We start from the raw sequence: 20,334 nt of genomic DNA, 5'->3' as shown, positions 1-20,334 counted from the left end.
GTGTGTGTGTGTATCAGGGTATGGAGATCCTGATTCTCCAATGGATATCCTTTCCTAGATTGAGAGATAGTAGATTTCTGACTTTTAATGTGATGGCATTTCTCTCATAAAAGTACACCTGCTTTGCTTTACAAACATTTCCATTGAGACAGCCATTGAATCCTTTAATAGCATGTTTCAGACTGATTAGAAAATCCCTGTTTTCGAAATGCAGCTTTAGTTCCATATTGCAGGCCAAGAAAGAAACAAATACAAAACCACTCAGAATCCAAGGCATCTGTTCAGAAAACTATCCAAACATTGTTGCCCTGCTTGAACCTTTACTTGAAAGCTGTATTCATTCTAATTGTGACTGTTACTATTTTGAAGTTGCAAGCCAGTTGGTTAATATTCTGTTTTGATCTTTTATACTGTTCTTCTAATAAGTGCCAGGTTGCCTCTTCTGCAATCCCATTACCAGTTGCTGTACAGAGGACTGTTCATTAGTGTTAGCACATGCTTCCATATGGCACACATTAATCATTATTTAACTATGTAAACAAGACTTTCCATTCTGTTCTTGATACAGTTTCACTGATTCCTGTGAATGAAGGGTTTCGTTTTAGTAAGTCGCATCAGCGCACTCAATACTAGGAAAAGTAAGTAGCAAGACACTCTAATCAAAATCTGGTGATCTGTTTGTTCTGATTTGAAGCTTTCCTGTTTTCTTTAATATTGAATTATTTCTGTTGAATGAAACAAAACAGTGCTATTTCATTGTACTAAGGAATTGTTGTTCATGTAGAATTACGTCTGTCACCATGTTCTGGGTTTATTGTTTAAAGAGTATTTGGTTTTAAACAACTTGTATTTGATAGCTATGCACTCACACACACACACACTACATGATGGGACCAGCTTTTTAAAAAGGGAGATGGAGACTATTGAAGTCTAAAGCAGCGTGCATTGTGAATGTAGACTTTATGTATGGGAAACCTCTGTGAAGAAAATGTTCCCTCTCTGCTTTCATCTGTTTTCATCCCCCCCCCCCCCCCCCGTTTTCTTTTGACTGTGTCAGTTTGCTTCTTATTTACTGCTGGTGCTATAATAGTATATTTGCCTACATATTTATTCATGATGCACAATATTTATGTTTGATTCACATTTGATGAGGAATAATTTAACATTAATTTTTTTTGCTGGGGAATCTAAGAAAACAGCAATAAAGAAAGTGGAATGTATCTGTTCCAATACAGTCCCATTTAAGCAGAAATAAATCCCAGTGTACTTGGTAAGTCTTACTTCAAAGTGGCAGAAACCTTTGTGTCAAAAGTGGCTATATTCTGTACCTTGGAGGGCAGAAGTGGTTAGAGTTTGACCCCCCAGAGGGTGGTAGGCTTGCCATCTCAAGGTCCTAAATGAGTCTTAAGAATGGCCTCTAGTGATGTCATTTGGGCACAGGCTGGTAACGTCATTAAGGTTTATGCATCAAGCATCTCCAGAGTTTCTCGAGCTTATCATTCAATATGGATACAGACAGAACATATTTTCCTGCTTGGAAAGAGCATTTGCACATGGCAGCACCTGATTTGCAACATGGAGCAAACTTCACAGCCAACAAGAAGGCTGTCTGTTAAGAAAGAGGTTTGTATGCCGCTTTGTCTCTCACCTGGATTGGATCCTATGAGCCCCATGAAATCTTTGAACATCTACCTGTCACCTAGATCTGACTTACCAAAACTGGAGGTTCCAAGGGTGCCTTAAGATCTGGTAACCCTAGTCACAGGTGCCATTTTTGTGACCACATAAGGCACACCTTCTGGTCTGTTTAGTATTGAATGATGTTGCTGTTTCAGGGTGGGGAAGTCCCCAAAACAGCACTGGGGAAAAAGATTGAATATCAAATAAATAAAAATACAAAATAAATATTTCAACATTTTTGAAGTTTTTTTCCCAGTTGAATAAGTGTCCAGGTGTTTGTGGCCAAGTCAAATGTAGGGGATCCAATGGCACTCACTATGGGTCAGAGTGGAATGGAATCCTTGTGGATCTTGGGAAGTCCATACAGTCTTGGTGGCAGAGCCTCAGACTGTCACTTAAATAAGGAATTTCTTAATTAACACTTATAAATTAAGGAGGAATTTCCCCTTTTTATCCATATGTTAAACTGAAAGAAAAAGACAGAGGTGTGAGGGCCAAAAGATCATCAATTTCCTTCTTGAGTCTCCCACTTCCAAATGATGGAGATTTCAGGGCTCATAAGTTCAGCTCAGGAACAGGGGATTTATAAGCTAAGAGTGATGACTTCCATTTTTTACTTTTCATCACTGTAGGATCTATTTTTTTCACATTTTTTCCATGATAACTTCCATGTTTGTGGTATGGTGAGTCCAATCCAGATTTTAGTCCAGATTTTAAATGGGTTATCCAAGAGAGTGAAGCTATTTTGGGAACAGGGTTTAGTACCTTGGATGGCTCAGACTAAAAGCCAGAATGGGTTCAGTACCCCATGATAGGTAAGCCACTAGCTTCCACTGTTAATAGTTTGTACTCATTGAAGTTTGTGGCCAGAGTGGGATGTGTATGGTAAAATAGTATTATTTTAGCAGGATTAATGCATAAAAAATATTAAGTCATGTCTATGAAAAATGCCTTACCAGTAATGATACCAAATTAATAACTTTATGAGACATCATTTTTGCAATCTGGAATTTAGCATGATAAATAATTTATTTAAATTTCTGAAAAGTGCTGTTCCACAAAAATGCATCTCAATTAAACCATAAGTGACACCAGATTCTAGCAAAAATGTAGCAGAACGACACATTAACAGTACAGTACTACATATTGTGAGAAAAGAGCCCCTATGTAAGCAGTCTATGGGAAAGCAGAAAGTCCCAGACTCAGTTCCCAGTCTCTCCAGTTACATTATCTCTGGAAGACTGAGAAAGATTCCTTCTTCAAAAATCTGGAGAGCTGCTGCAAGAGTAATAGTATTAGGCTAAATTGGCAAGTTGCTTGAGTCATTCTGATGCAGCTGTATAACTTCAACTAATCCTTAAAACATTTTCCTGCCTTTGCTCTAAGTTGTTAAGCTGTTAAGACTAATGCACTAATATGTAAATTTACCCATGTAAATGAAACTAAATAAGTCCCCTTTTGGTTGGGAAGAGGACTAAAGGATTAAAAGATAAGCCTTGAGCTAGAGCATGGGTGGGCAACTGAGCTGTCTTCAGGGACCTGCATTCTGCCTCTGGGTCCCTTCAGGGGACTCACAGCCTGTCAAAAATGGCACATTCACACCCAAAAGCAAGTTGACTGGAAGTTCACTTTTAAAGAAAAACAACAGTTAGGTAGGAGACCTTGCAACCTATTTATAAGGCAAATTACTACTCCAATATGTCCTTCATTTGGACCAAAAAAGAGTGGTCCAGGGGTTCTAGAGAATTCATGGGCCACAAAAACACCCCTTGGGGTCCATTTTGCCTGCTCCGGTTAGGGGCTGTTGCCTGAGGCTTAAAACAGATTCTCGAGGTTCAGTGCTGAATCTTCTCATGTCCAAGGTGTTCTGACACTAATGTTTCATGCCTAGTCCTCTCACATTGCTATTTAGTGCCTAGATTATGGCTTTTAATGCATGTAGATTTTTTTTGGCGGGGCATGCTAGCTCAACTAGCTACACCACAGTTATAGTGCTATGTTTCCATTTGAACTGCCGTGGCAACATCCTGTGGAATCCTGGAGTTTGTAGTTGGTGAGGCACTAGAGAAGCTCTCTGGCTGAAAATTCCAGATCCCCCTCCTTCTTCAACAAATACAAAGATTGCAAAAGCTGTATTTGCTCTTTATACATATTCTACATGGATAGCACAAAATCTTGTCACTAGAAATTAATTACTCAAACCAGCTCATTGTACCATTTTACTCTTAAAACCTTACTCTCTAGCTCCAGGTTTTGGTTAAGGATGTCTGGGGAGATGTGGTTGTACAGATGCTAAGCTACCTATGTCTTTAGGGTGCACTGAGATATTTTTTGTATGAGTTTAGTTGGTGGAATGACTGTGCACTGGGAAGCAGTGCAGGAAATGACTATCTTCAAGAAGGTTAGGAAATCCTTTCAACTGGCTACTTTTCATCTTTTTCCTTTAGCTCCCTACCCACATGCACCCTTATTATTTATACAGTTGGCCCTTCTTATACACGGATTTTTTATACATGGATTCAAGCATACACAGTTTGAAAATGTTCAAAAAAGGTGTAAATTTCAAATATCAAACCTTGATTTTCCATTTTTTATAAGCGACACCATTTTGCTATGTCATTATATTTAATGGGACTTGAGCATACATTTGGTTATATACGGGGGATCTTGGAACCAAACTCCAGAGTATAATAAGGGTTCACTGTATTGTCATGACATGTGTGACATTTCTCACACCATAGTTCAATAGAAAAGCTATGCCTTTAAAAGGCTTAACGAAGATAGAAGTAGCATTAAAATTTGTTTTCTTTGTTACATAATGTTCAGGAAACCAGTGATTCAATTTATTGCAAAAAACTGGATGAAGAAAAAAACTGTTTCAGTATTGTTGACAAATGAGCTTTCCGTAGGATGTACCTGCAAATTTTCTCATCATTCATGAGAAAGATTATCTTAACCCATTGAGACAACCTCTATAACTGCATATTTTTCTTATTCCTCCTTTTCATTTTGTCCATTTCATTTATCATACAGTGATATGGCATGGCTTTCCTTATAGTTCAGCCAAAACAAAACAAAAAATAATTTTAAAAATCAGCTTTCTCTCCCCTTTGTTTTCAGTGACAGGAAGCAAATATTTACTGTTTCTGTTATTCATATGTTTTTTGTTCTTTAGTGCATATCTCACTCAGTGAATTTTATGTTGGCACATTGGCTTTGGAAAGCAGCTGAATTCACTGGCATTATGGTTTGCCTTGATGGCTTTGCTAAATAACTTAGAAGCTGTTAAACCTGTGAAAGATACTGTATTTTCTGGCATATAAGACGACTTTTTAACCCAGGAATATCTTCTCAAAAGTTGGGGGTCATCTTATACGCCAAGTGTCGTTCCAAGCCGGACTGGAGAATCTGCAGTTGCCACATATGGTGGGAGGGAGGAGCTCAAAAATGTTTCTCTGGCTCCCTGCCCCACTGTTGACACATATTGGGGCTTCCTCTCTGTCTCTCTCCCAGGCGTTTGGCGGAAGCTTCCCTTGCCTCCATTTGGCGCCCTGGGCTCCCTGCCCCGTTTTGGCTGCATTGAGGGGCCTTTCTCCCTCCCTCCCTCCCTCCCTCCCTCAGGCACCACTTTTGGGCCTCCGTTTGGGCTTTGTGCGCTCCTCGCCCCATTGTGGCCGCTTTGAGGGGCCTTTTCCACATTTAGTTGCCTCTCTTCCTCTCCCTCACAGGCACTGGGGCTGAATTTTCCCTGATCCCGTTCACCTGGGAGACTCTGGGAGTTCCTCTTAAATAAAAATAACCCCTTTACCAGTTCAGTGACACAGTTAACCTATTTGGTTAACTAAATTTTAGTTAAATAAATTTAATAATTTATTATTGTTAAATAAATTGTTTGTTTAATAATAATAATAAATTATGTTTATTATTATGTTTATAAGTGACAATTTTTCTAAGTACCTGCATGTCATAAGCATTTGAATTAAAATTACCATATTGAAATCAAATCTGATGTTTTTTTAATTTTTGTTTGGTGTGCGTTGGAAGAGGGGTAGTCTTATTTGGCCAGTACATCCCAAACTCTATATTTTAACTGGAAAGGTTGGGGGTAGTCTTATATGCCAGAAAATATGGTAATACTTGCAGTGGCTAAGAGTCCTGGTTCAAAAGATTGTTGGGGTGAATCACTGTGTGACATTGTCTGTCTGATCCCTATAGTAATCTTTGCTGGATATTTGTATAGATTTTTTAACACTGAAACTTTTCAAGTGCATGTTTCAATTGTATGCATTTTTAATTTTTTGTTGCACAAAACATATTATGGATTTCTGACCATAATTGGTTTCACAGATTGTCAACCATGTAAGTTCATACCAGTTTGTGGACTCTAGATATTTCTCACTCATTCCTGCCTTTTTGGTCAAATTACACAAATTGTTCACATATCTCAAAGAGCTTTCTTTGATTAAGGATGAAGACAGAGATGGAGAGCTAGTAACAGAATACAGGATCTGGTGCCTTTAGGGTATTCAGACTTTGTTTTAATGCAGCAGTGTTTGAAAATTGTGTTGTTTAGTTGTGTTGTAACATAGTGACTTCTTGGGATTTTTAACTGAACTTGCTTTTAATATTGTTGTAAACTACCTCATCTGAATTTTGGGTGAAAGGCAGAATACAAATCTTACAGCCCAGAGTCTCTATTCCTGGGGGAGGGCTGTGCTGCACCCCCTCTGGCTATGGAACCGATTCCCAAGCTCCTATCTAATAAGAACACAATACCCACCCGCAACCCCATGAGCTTGGGATGTTTCGGAGTTATTATGAAATTTGAAAGAATGTTAAGTTTTTGATCTTGTCAAAACTGAAAGTACTTTATAAATGTCAGAGCTGGGTAGTGAAAATCTGGGACACTGCTTTGCTGCTTAGCTTGTGAGAGATCAGTTAATGAGGCCACAGGAGAGTAACTGCTGAGCAAAACAGTGCATTGGGCCTGACTCAGACGAGTGCACACTTTCTAACTCCTTTTATAGACTGACAAAACTTGCCCAAGAAACTGAAAACAAACCATCAACCATAATTATTCTGTTCTGCTTCTATTTTTAGTTATGTTTGTGTTGTTTACTATACATGGACTGCTTGCTTAGAGAGACCATTTAAATGACAGTTTCAAAGGCCATGCTTAGATCTGAGAATATACACAGAAAGCATTGTTTCCATTTGAATGGCTGATACTGCTACAAATGAACATCTTTAAGCATGACAGGATTGGGGGAAGGGTATTTGTTTTTAAATATGGTTCTGACAGCATAAGTGTATTAAAAGTTTTAACTTCTTAAATTTTGTTTACACAAGGAAGAATAACGGGGATCTCTCACAAACTGGGATTGCAGGACTGTTAGTGTAACTAACACACAGTACACAGCACTGAAGTACAACAACCAGCTTAAGAAAAACATTCAGGGCAGGTCAGAGCGGGGAAAAACAGTGTAAATCAGCTATTTATCTTGTGATCATATGGAAAGCTGTTTGCCAGCCAAATATGAGAATTCCCTCTGTTCCATAATCAAAGGCCTATAAAACATTGCCTGAGTCTAGCAGCCAAAGTATTTTTTACCAGGTTGCAGGAAACTGTCTCTTGCCATAGGAGAAATGACCTTCTCTTTCCCCTCAGCAAGTGAGACCTGCTGACCCTTCTCATTCCAATGAAGAACAACCCCAAGTTCTTGCATTTGACCTTAAAGAAATTAAACAGTGCCCACACCTCCCTGCAAATAACTGATACACAGCTTAAAGTACAGACTGTTCTCTCCTTACCATGTGTTTATCCAGTTCACATGCACTTGGCTTTCATAATGATACTCCCCCCCCCCCCAGACCTCAAAAATAAGATATTTGATAGCTGAATAGTTTTCCCATATGCTATATTTCATAGGATATAGAATTGTAAAAATAATAGATTACACTGTATAATCTTTATGTGACTCTGCTACCTTGTGACATTTTAGGGAGCGGTACTGTGAGGACTATTGGCATGGCTGATGAAACTGAGCAATTTTCAGCATCAGCTGAAATTTTCACACAAACATCTGGCTGACAGACTACGGGCACATCTACACCATTCGGAATACTCCAGGCTGCTTCTGGAGTATTCTGCCCCCAAAGTTGCCTTGAATTCCCCTTGTTAGCACTACATTCTGGAGCAATGCCAGGCATCTGTCTACACATGCATTCTGCTGTGCCACCCATTCCCACTGGTGTGATTCATTCCCTCTAAGGCCAGAGATGGGGTACTCAGCATCTGTCACATGGCTGGTCACTTCATTGTGACCTCAGAAGGAGTGACTTGTGCTGCAGTGTTGGTGCCAGGCACCATAGTCAAATGCATGTGTTTATGGCTATCATAGGTAACCCTATCACAAGGGTTTCTTGGCATGATATATTCAGAGGAGATTTACTTTTGTCTTCCTCAGAGGTCTTTTTCCCAAGGTCTCTTAATGGGTTTCCATGACTGTGCAGAGATTCAAACCCTGGGCTCCATAGTCATACTCCAAAGCTCAAATCACTATGCCATGCTAGCTGTCATTCAGTCATATATACTTTCTTTTTACTTACCTGTAGTTGCTGTCAAAATGAAGCAGAAGAACCTCTGTGTAGCCATGGGCTTTTTCTCTGGCCTTTAAATGTCTGCAGTTTAATAATTTCCCTTTGATGGTATAACATCATCTGAAAGTCAAATGAGGTTAAACGTCGTTGTTTGAGAATAACAATCACATGGACAAGGAAAGCAGCACTAGGTTATCAAAACCAATCTGATCCAAGAAGTCACTCAAGAAATGATTGGACTTCTAAAGTGAATTAGCCCATTTCTAATCTTCCTTCCACAAACTCAAGCAACTCACAGGGGATTTTTCACAGCACTTGTCTTTTCAAGTATTTTTTTCAAAATCAATTCAACAGGACTCAAAATGCTATTATAGCTAATTTTATCTGCTGTCAGTCACTTGTCCAAATGGCTGGTTTTAATATGTATTTGACTTCAGAAGCTTTACTGTGAAGGTGTTTTGCAAGGGTAATGTCTTTCATCTGCATTGGTGGCTCCATGGATTACAGGCTGGGTTTTGTTAGACTTCTGTAGTACAACTGAAAAGTTATAGTTACAGCTGTACTCCTAAGTTACCTTTTTAAAATGGTGCTCACAGCATAAAACGTGCAACATTAATCTTTATGGTTGACGATAGTGCTGCTGAAACTTAAAGCCAATGCCATTTTGATTGGCTATGACAGCCAACAAAAGGAAATGTGTTTGCTTTTTGTTTTTTTCAAGAACAAAACTAACATAAAAATATGCTATAGCTATGTCTTTTTCAGATGTTGTTCATAGAATCATAGAATCATAGAATCGTAGAGTTGGAAGAGACCACTAGGGCCTTCCAGTCCAACCCCCTGCCATGCAGGAAATCCAAATCAAAGCATCCCTGACAGATGGCCATCCAGCCTCTGTTTAAAGACCTCCAAGGAAGGAGACTCTTATCACCTTCCAAGGAAGTGCATTCCACTGCCGAACAGCCCTTACTGTCAGGAAGTTCCTCCTAATGTTCAGGTGGAATCTCTTTTCCTGTAGCTTGCATCCATTGTTCCGGGTCCTGTTCTCTGGAGCAGCAGAAAACAAGCTTGCTCCCTCCTCAATATGACATCCTTTCAAATATTTAAACAGGGCTATCATATCACCTCTTAACCTTATTTTCTCCAGGCTAAACATCCCCAGCTCCCTAAGTCGTTCCTCATAGGGCATGGACTCCAGACCCTTCACCATTTTTGTCGCCCTCCTTTGGACACGCTCCAGTTTCTCAATGTCCTTTCTGAATTGTGGTGCCCAGAACTGGACACAATATTCTAGGTGGGGCCTGACCAAAGCAGAATACAGTGGCACTATTACTTCTCTTGATCTAGACACTATACTTCTATTGATGCAGCCTAAAATAGCATTGGCCTTTTTAGCTGCCGCATCACACTGTTCACTCATGTTCAACTTGTGGTCTACTTGGACTCCTAGATCCCTTTCACACGTAGTTGCTTGAACCTATGGACTAAAGAGTGAATACTGTCACCATACAGAGCAACATTTTCCCTGATTTTCCCCCACTGAGTTGGAAAATTTGAGTGGAGATTCTTTGATTGAAGATGTGAAGGATTTTCTCCACAATCAGGAACCCTTCACTATTCAGAGTTCTCACCTTCAGGGAAACTTCTAACCATGTGGTGATGCATAACCCCCATTTCGGCTTTTCCAGTTAGTGCAGAAGGGTCAGGGTGCAGCTATCCATTTGAGTTGTTTGGAGTAACAACAACTTGAATTGTTGGGATAAAGGCAATAGCACCCAATGAGAGTTAAACCTACATTGCCAGTATAACTGGCAGTATATTTCCAGGAGGTTGCCATGTTAGTCTGCTTCAGCATAGAAAGAAATGGGAGGGAAGGGAATCTAGCAGCAGCTTTGAGACTGATATATTTGAGAATAAGCTTTGATAGATCTGGTCCACTTCATTAGAAGCAACCATATTGTACATAAACTTGAGTGTAAATTCAACTAATGGAAGAGATTATTTATCAACCAAAATCCAGTTGCTAGTCCTAACCATAACAGTCTAGTTTGAATCAATCAGTAGAGAAAAAAAGATTAATGGGATTTATGTAAGTTATGATTCACTATTCAATAAGTGATTAGTGTTATTGTTATTTGAAGACACACAACAACAGTGTGCAATACTTTTGTACATAGCTATATTTATCCACAATATGCTCATGCTCATACATAAATAATTGAGCTCTAGACCTTCCCTATCTCCTTCAGGACCTGGATGGCCAACTAGGCTTCCCATCCATCACCCCATTCAGGAAAAAGAGGGCAGCCCCAATGGGCTTTTTATCTGCTAAGTCGCTCTGTTCAAGGAAGAGCCTGAATAATCAGATGTAACGTAAAAGTCATACAACTCTGGCTTTCCCTGAGTGATGTGTTGTCTACAGCAGACAGTTCCTTAACGTCTATGAGATCTGTCTCTTCTGCACAATCCCCCCCCCCCCCATCTTTTAATGGACCTGGAAAAAAGCAGTATCACAGCCTCCACCCTAGATTGAAAACCATGGGTGTTATCATGCTGGCTAGAAAAGTGGGATTTTAACATAATAAAAGTGACTTTGGCCTGTAATTAGCACAAGATATCATGTCTTTCCTGCTGTTGCCTTGCATTTCATTTGTTATTGTAGTGTACCTTTTCACTGATGGGTAAAACCTGTCAATAGGCTCTCAATCTCACTGTTATCCCATTACATGATTCTTCTCAAATACCAACCATCAATACTGTCCTGAAGCACACAGCAGTCAGCTTTTGCATGTGGTAAGCAGCTGTGACCACCTATTTCTACCCTTCCTCCTGGTAACATTTAGCAGGGCAGGAAAAAGATCATGCTGTCATAGATTGCTAAAGCACTATCGTGGGGGGAAATGTGACAAGAAATTATGCCAAACCAGTATGCTTCCTTTCTTAAACTAGTACAATTGTCGTGGGACAGCAGGCTGGTGTAATTTTCCTAACACTGCCATTCACCATTTACTATCATTCACACTGATAGAGCATTATCCCCAGGCATTTTACCTCTTCTGCCAGAATCCTCACCATTTGTTATGAAACTTTTGCCAAACTCACACTCTGCCAGTCAAAACAACTTCTCCCTTTCCCCTAATGGAACTCTGTCATATATCACCTTTCCTAAGACTTGCTTGCCTGCCACAGCATCCAATCCTTCATAGTTATCCTCCTTGCATTCTGGATCTGTGTGCAGGGGTATTGGAATATCAAGATATTTGGTCCTGCATCCCCACCCCCCGTTTGACCTTAAACAGTTGAAGTTGGCTTTATAAATGAGCCATTATTTGCTTTAGCAGCAGGTAGCTCCAAGATGATAAAAATGAGGCTGTCATACTTCAGACATATCATGAGAAGGCATGACTCATTTGGAAAAAAAACAACCCAATAATGCTAGGAAAGGTGGAGGGAAGTAGAAAGAGAGGAAGGCCACATGCTAGATGGATGGACTATTAAGGAGGTCACAAGTATGAGTTTGCAGGAACTGAGCAATACAGTGGAGGACAGGAAGTCCTGGAGATGTCTCATCCACAGGGTTGCCAAGGATCAAGATTGACTCAAAGGTGGTTAACAACAAAAGCTTAAGAACAAATTTTCTAGTTGCTAGAGAGCTGCTGATGAGGACAGGGGGAACTTCCAAAGAGAAGTTGGCAAAGGTCTGTATCAGTATGTAGTGAATCATCCCTGACCTCACTGTTCTTGGCCAATGGGTGTGCGATACGTCTATTGGCTGTGGCAGAGGGGGTGGGGAATGTGCATGCAGGGCCCTGAGCACTGCTGGGAAAGTGAGTCCTGATGTCTGCCAGGGCTGATTACAAGCTCCAGCAGCCCGGGCTCTGATTACAGGCCTGGTGCTGGGGGGGATATGCTGTTAAGGGAGGGAGGGAAGAGAGGAAGGAAGGAAGGAAGGAAGGAAGGAAGGAAGGAAGGAAGGAAGGAAGGGAATTTAATAAATAGACAATGGCACTTGAAGATTTGCAAAATTTCGTATTCGCGGGGGGGCCCAGAACGTATTCTCTGCAAATCTGGAGGGATGAGTGTACTATAAAACCTCATCAAGAGGGTGAAGGTACCTGTCCTCTATCTCTCCTTCAAAACCCCAACTTCAGCCATAGCTGTTCCCTTTCAACATGGTTATTGCCTCCCTGTGGGAAGCGCGAGAAAGAGCATAGCATAGGAGCACCTAGCACTGTTCTTGTAGTTAGTGTCCCTATATACCCTCCATGCCCATTCTCCACTAGTGAGGAAGGGGAGACTACTGCTGACAGTTGGGATATGGAAGGTGTGGGAGCACAGTTTAATGAATCTTTATGGTAACTTCTCATACTCAGAGATTGGTTAAGCATTAGAGTAAAGTGATACCTTCTGCTTGAAGATTGGTTAAACAATAAAGTTACCAAAGCCTGGTCTAGAAACCCTGTCCCATTCAACTCCCCTTCATGTACAAAAACTCTCCCGATGTGGAGAAAGCTTTAAAGTGTTTGTTCTTACACATACGAAGAATGAAATAAACAAAGATTTAAATCCCTATGTCTGAGCAGGTCTTAAACCTCAGGCTCTTTCGGTATGTTTTTTACCGCTGGCTCTTTTCTCTCCAGCTGATGCATATAGTGCTCAAGGTGATCTATTGACATGAAAGCATAGGCTGTAAACATGAGCAAATGAGGAAATTACAAGGCAGGGGAGTGGGTAGGAAGGGGATATTATGGGAGACTAAGGATGCTGAGTATGAACTAAAGCTGAAACTTTTCAGCATGCCATTGCACTGCACTCAGACAATGGACTTTGCAGCAACTTTAATTCTCCCACAGTTGTTTCACAGCCTCCCTGATTATTTTGGACAAGTCATTTAGTTTTCTCTGCCTCTGTATAAGCACTTCATTACTTCAAGGGGATGCAGCGAGGATGCATTAAAGTATTTGTGGCATCAGATATTATGTTAATGGATCTATATAAATAGGCGAGGGAGGGAGTGAGGACCTGGTGAATGAGTTAGTGGAAGCCCCAGGAAGAATAAACCATCAGCCTAACACTGTTGGCTCTTTCTGCATCAAATCTCAATAAAAGGGGAGGCTTATTCTGTACTCTTCAGAACAAATAAACAAATGTATTCCCATATCAACAGAAATGTATCAATACAAGAAAAGGCAGTTGGTTAGAATTAAATGAGAAAGGCAACTATGGCGGGTTACATACCACCAGAAAGTATGCGCTCCGCGCATACTAGGGTTAGGAAGGGCTGTATTAGGGTTAGTAAGGTTCTTACCTTCCTCACGGTCCTTCCTCCCAGTATGCGCGGAGCGCGTCATAAATGGTGGCAGCAGGAAAACGGCCGCTTGAGGGCGGTCTGTAACCCGCCACTGTGTACCAGGACCAGAAATGGCTGGGAGTAAATGCCACTCCAATCACAGAGAATATTCTCTGTGTGTGAGTTTACTGTTTCACATGGTAGGTTTTTCTACCTAAGCACTTATTCAAAGAAAGTGTGGACTCCTCATGAGGATGAGAAGCACACAGGGTGAACCAGCCCTAGAGCTTTAGAAAATTACTTTTTTGAGTGACAGCTCCAGACTGCTCCTGCCCCATGGCCAGTGGCTGTGTTGGCTCTGGGATTCTAAAACCGGAACATTTCCAATGCCAGTATTGTATGAACCTTGAGAACAATGTTTTTAAGACTGAAAGTGTTTAAGGTACATGTTGTTCAGCCAATGAGGAAATTTAAAGCAGTGGTTCAAGAGTGAGAAACTTTTTGCTCTCCAGATTTTACCATGCTTGGGAAAGTAACATTTTTGGCCTACAATTCCCAGAATTTCTTGGTCTGCATGGCAGCATATTGCTCACCTCTGAGTCAATTCCTATGGAATATATGCAAACAATACTCCTATGGAATATATGCAAGCAAAAAAATTGTTCTTGTTTGCAGCTTTGTGTCACTATGGTCCAATACACGCTGCAGGAGTCATCCAGTCGGAGACTGCTTTCACTGCCCCGGCTGAGTGCTAGGGAATCCTGGGAATTGTAGTTTATTATGGCACCAGAGCTCTCTGACAGAGAAAAAACTACACTACACAAAACTACAGTTCCCAGAATTTCCTAGCATTGAGCCAGGGCAGTTAAAGCAGTCTCAAACTGGATTATTTCTGTAATTTGTTTTAGATCTATGTGCATCGTCTAAAACTGGTGATTTTACATAGGAATTTGAAAGGTTTTCTTCTCATACAAATTAAAACAAGTATAAAATAAATTAATTATCTACATTAACATATTCTTGGTATAAAAAATTAATCAAAGGCACTATAAAGCACTGATCAAAATGATGTTAGCTCTGTTGGAATAATCCAGGACTTGAGAGTGGCACTATAAGATTTCAGGTCTGAGTGCTGGTGCCACTGGTGGGGAGCTACTTCTTGTGGCTGGAGAGCAGAAGAGAGAGGCAGTCATGTGTTTCCAAAAACTGATAGAGTTGTTACTTCCCTCCCAGGTTCACATCTCCTTGGCAGCCACGTGTTATTCCTGACCTGGCTATAAATTCTTCCAGAACAGTACTGATTTTTGCTTCAGCATTGGGCACTGCCCCTTCAGCTCTCTGATTATGTTCACCTTTTTTCTCCTCTAGACCTTGATATTTTATTGCCTACCTACTTTACTTTCACCCAGCTGTTCTTTCATATCCTCCTCCTGTCATTTAGCCATCTAATCTGAAACTCCTGTCTGCAATTGATTCTACCACTGTGTTGATCCTGATTTTAAAAATGCAATAAATAAAATTGTAATACATTGCAGAATAAACCAGTACAAGTCAAACCTGAAGTTAATAGGGGTCTAAGTGTGTACACATACACACCCCCCCCTACATCTAACAAATAAATATATATTGACTATAGTAATACAGAATGCAGAATGGAGGAGCAGAATGCATGGTGCCTCCATATTTTTTGAATCAACACAGACACTTTGTCCACAAAGAAAAAGAACAGAAGAACTAGTTCCTGAAGCAGGGTCCCCCCCCCCCCCCAAAACCATGTTTAACAAAACAAATAAAGGCTTTTAAAACTAAACAGAGACACGAGTCGTAGCTTGAAAATTTCATAATAAGCACATAGCCTTCATTGATACCTCAGCATACCCATATCTGTCTTACAACTCTACTATTGCATGCATGCATGCATGCATGCATAAATAAATAAATAAATAAATAAATAAGGACTGGTCCACATTTCATTTGCTCATAAAATACTTCTTGCTTCCTCCTATACGCAAAATATAGGCAAAAGAATCAGGCAAGGCTGCACACTATCATCCTATTTATTTAACCTGTATGCAAAAATATATGTACAGCAGGCTTAGACTCGGAGGCAGGAGACGTGAAGACTGGGAGAAGGACATTAAACAACCTAAGTGTGATGAATTGACTTACAAACCAGCCAATCAGAAGCCAGAGATCCACTAGCCAATCAGGTGCTGGCTGAGGAGTTTAAAGATTCCGCTTGGCAGTTGAGTTGAGTCAGTCAGGGTTTGGAATCCTGAGGGATGAAGCTGGAGTTCAGTGGGGGAGATAGATAGGATTAGAGAGTGAGGGAACAGTATTTTGATAATAGACCAAGGAAGGATCTGTTAGGTCCAGAGAGGGACAGTATTAGTTCTGGAGAGTCTAGAGAGGAGAGACTCAGTGTAGCCAGACTCAGAAAGAGGGGTTTGGGTTACAGTACATAATTTCTTGAATGATAGTAAAGCCTGTGCGGCTGAGTTATTATTAGGAAGTTAAAACCAGCTTTGTATATATGCAACAAAAGAAGACATAGTAACAACTTCTTGTCAAAGTTACCTTTGCCTATTCTGTGTTAGAATAAACTTTTATTCTTGTTTCACTATCCACTTGGCCTGTGATTTAACATCCATTCACGCTACTGACCTTTAAAAACCCACAGGGGTGTTGGGTCACAAAGAAAGAAAGAATTGTGAGGTGGTGGGGAAACGTTGCATGAAGATATTCAGATGACACAATACTATTAGCAGAAGCCAACAAGGATTTGGAGCAATTACTGTACTGCAGAAAGTTATGGAGGAAAGTGCCAAGGTAGGCTTAATGCTGAACATTAAGCAAACAAAAATAATGACCACAGAAGGTCTATAAGAATTCATCCTAGATAACAAGAAAATTTAAATAGTCAAAGAGTTCCCATACTTTGGATCAAATATCATCCATAATAGAGATTGCAATCAAGAAATTGGAAGAAGGCCAGAACTGGGAAGGGCAGCTGTGAAAGAACTGAACAAGATACTAAAGTGCAAAGATATAACTCTGAACACTAAAGTGAGGATACTTCAATCCATTGTATCCTATTCATTGAGGATACTTCATCACCATGTATGGATATGAGAACTGTATAGTGAAGAAAGCTGATAGAAAATATACTCATCTGAGATGTGGTGTTGGAAAAAAGTGGCAGGGTATGTGACAGTCACATGTAAATGTAAAGGGGGTTTTAAGGGTTAAAAGTCTGAGAACCACTGGGCTATATTTCAGAGGAAATAACTGGCAAAACCACCACTGAGTATTTCTTGCCTTAAAAAACCCCATAAAATTTATTGGGTCAGCATAAGTTAACAAGTTCCTTGAACAATCCTATTTTTGTCATTAGTATATTTCTGTGTGGCCTAGGATTAATATGTGAAAAGAAATATAGGCATTTCTGTACAGAAGGCAGGCATCCTCCCCTTTTAGATACTTCAATCCCCCCCCCCCAAAAAAAAATGCTTCACAAATATTCTAACAATCAGTGTGATTTAGGAGTTTTGCAAAGAAAGTTTCCTTTTTTTATTGGTTATTTGCTTAGCAAAGCTTTGACTTTATGGATATGTATTTCGGAACTTTTTATCTGCCAGAGAACCATTTTTCTTCAAGATTTTGATCTGTACTTCAGAGATGTAGCAGCACACCTTGGGAGTTTGCCTGCTTCTGTTGTTGTTTTGCCCTTAATCCATTCAGATGGTGATTCTGCAGAGTGCTTTCATGCAGTTAGAGATGATGGGAAAGGTCACAATTCTACATGATTAATATTTGTTAATATTAAAATGACAATTGCAGGGCAACTTCCTACTAGTAATCCTTCAGAGAGAAATGATTCTGATACCATAATGATTCAGTTTTGATTTGTTTTTCATCTGTAGACACTCTATACTCTCACTTAAATTGATGGAGTATGTGAAATGGAACACTCTTTTCCTGCTAATAAATATTAAAATAACCCTTCCTAGAGGAAACACTTCAAGGAGATTGCTACCTGTTTATTCACTTAATTGGTCTTAAGTGTCATGCCAGCATCATATTCAGTGAGGATAGGAGTGTGAGAAACCATGGTCTACTGTCACACCATTGGTACATCCAGCTCCACGTTGTTTATATACTGGCTAGGTTATCAGATAGGTGGCTTTCCTGTCTCTGTCTGGCAATGTAGAGATCAAGCCTGGGACCTTTTCTATGCAAAGCATGTGTTCATTATTTTCTATTGCTAACATGTATGGCTTTTATATGCACCATTAATGCTTGTAATTCGTGGAAAATATAGCAAGGGGACTTTAGTCCACAGTAATTCAGTGTCACCTGTAAGTGTGGTTGGTTATGTAAAAGAGGCCTGGCTTACACTTTCATATCCTCCAACATTTCACAGAGACAGATGTGGCCAAGCAACATCATATTGTGGTCTAAATGGCAAAAGTTATTTATAAGGGAGAACACAAGCTAGGAGAGGTTGCAGCATTATACTTTGCCTGAGTCTAGAGAGAATGGAAAGGTATGTCCTTTTCTTCTCCACTCCCCACTTCTGAGTTAACTGAGTGCAGGCAAGGAACAGTAAAACTGAATCAGGGAAAACTGACATTAGGAAATCAGAAAATTATTTTGTCCCCTCTAATCTTCCGTAGTATGAGGGTGAAATAAAGTGTTCATTCCCACGAAAGCAACAGAGAAAAGGATTGCAAGACCAGGAATTGCAATGATCAGATACTGCATATTGTCTTGCATAAACATTTTCCTTTCGTATAGTTTTTAGAATACTTTATCAGAAATATTTCATTCATAATTAAAGGAAAATATCCCCAAATGCATTTTTCAATATTTCCCCATTTTTGTACTACCCAGTCACCCCTATTTTTTTCAGTGAAAAAGATTTACAGTTTTTCCTCCTGAAATTTTCCATTTCCCCCTCCTCTGGCCTTTCCATCTTTAGAATGGGGGCAAGATGTTGGATCACAGTGCTCTGTCTGTGTGTTATATCCTGTTTCAGCTATCTACTTCCTTCAATGTAAGAGAAGATATTGTTCAGCCATCTGTGTAGCAATAAAATTCAGTCTTATCAGCTTCTAAGCATGGAATGGGCAGGAACACTATTTTGCTTTTCACCTCAGAATGTCCAATATTTTTGACTAGCCCTGCATTTATTTTATTTTTAAATTGTATTGGGGAATAGAGTACTTTTACACTGTTTTTTATATTTGGATGTAGCATAGCATATTGTGAGAAAGTGTAACTCTGTATCAAGTAATGCAATGACCTATGCAAAGTGTTTGGTTTTTAAATTTACATAGATATTTGTAGGCGATATATGAAGAAATATTTTTTCTTATGTTCTTGGGAATAAACTCATTAAAGAAGGAGTGTACAGAATTTGACTTGTATAATCTGAGAAGAATGTAATTTATTATCTTCAGGGCTACTCCCATTGGGAAGATGTTAATATTGTCAGCATATTTGTACAGAAAGCACCAGAAGGAAGAAAGGAAATATTCTAATTAATTCAGCCTATTGTCATCATAGAGAAGCAAACATTTATAGCTTAACTCCCTAAAGTACATTAAAAAGAGCATTTATAGTTATCTAGGAAACTGGCAAATGTGTCACAAAGAGTAAGGGTTAATCATACGCTGAAACTGTGTTATAATTGCTTTAGTACTGTGCAGAAATTCAACTGTAGAAACTGTTGCTTTCTTCTGGCAGCCCTGCTGTGCCATATAAAACCAGCCCTGGGCAACGTTTTAAACAGCAAGCTGAACAAAAAGAATATACAGAGTCTTATAGAAGTACAGTTTCCTCAGTACTGTATAATACACAGAGCTTGGAAAGTTACCTTTTAAAAGTAATTTCAGGTATAAGTCATGACAAAATGCACACCCCCAGGTACTCATTACTATCATGGTTGCAATTTTAGCAGTCCACTGTGCTAATTTTGACATTACTTCTTGTTTTGGGGAGAGGTGAATTGGTTAAAAAACCCAAAACATGACATATGAGGGGAGGAAATTGTGTCACATTGTGTTAATGTTATTAGGCTGGGGGGGGGGGGCACATAAAAACCTATGTAAGCCTCCAAGAGGCAAATGACTTGAGTGTAATCTGCATTGTGGAAATAATGCAGGTTGATACCGATTTATCTGCCATGGCTCTGTGTGATAGAATTCTGGGATATGTAGTTTCATAAGATAGGTAGCCTTCTCTGTAAGAGAGCTGTGGTGCCACAAGAAGCTACAAATCACAGTATTCCATATTATTGAGCCATGGCAATTAAAGGGGTGTCAAACTGCATTATTTCTACAGTACAGATTAGTTCTAGATCTTAAAGTCAAGTAACCCATACATTGTATTAAAATGTTAAGAAAAGACGTGCTTACTGACTTCCAAAAAAGGGTAGGAGGCAGAATTCACTTTGAATGGCCTTTAGGTTTGCTTGGAACAATAAAATCAGTAAAAGTGCATATTCACATCAAAAGCAGCATCCTGGTGTTGCTGATCCTGAAAGGCTCTTTGAACACTTCAGTCAGCTTTTTGTAGGGGTTTCACTTCTACCTGTAACTAGATCAAAACAAATCAATCTGTTTTTCTATCCCTTCCTTTGGACATGTGGGTCAAACTAATATCCTAAGACAATCTTTACAGCAATATTCGCCAATACTGAGTCCCAAGATGAGTCCTGGAAGTTTTGGACCAAGTACCAGAAGCTATTCCCAGGATGGGCA

General features: G+C 39.7%; 1 protein-coding gene across 1 annotated transcript in view; it reads left to right on the top strand.

Moving 5' to 3' along the window:
* The window catches only part of SGCD (sarcoglycan delta), a 712,416-nt gene that overhangs the window by 335,657 nt on the left and 356,425 nt on the right, over positions 1–20,334 (top strand). Inside the window, exon 5 of the mRNA XM_089527864.1 lies at positions 569–638. The gene's annotated coding sequence lies outside the window, so the exon portion shown is untranslated. The remainder of the gene's footprint in view (positions 1–568; positions 639–20,334) is intronic.

The sequence above is a fragment of the Sceloporus occidentalis genome, unplaced genomic scaffold, assembly GCF_023333645.1.
Source record: "Sceloporus occidentalis isolate IW3139 unplaced genomic scaffold, rSceOcc1.0.p SCAF_1, whole genome shotgun sequence".
Lineage (NCBI taxonomy): Eukaryota > Metazoa > Chordata > Lepidosauria > Squamata > Phrynosomatidae > Sceloporus > Sceloporus occidentalis.
Note: the sequence above shows the minus strand (reverse complement) of the source record. Positions and strands in the feature narration are given on the sequence as shown.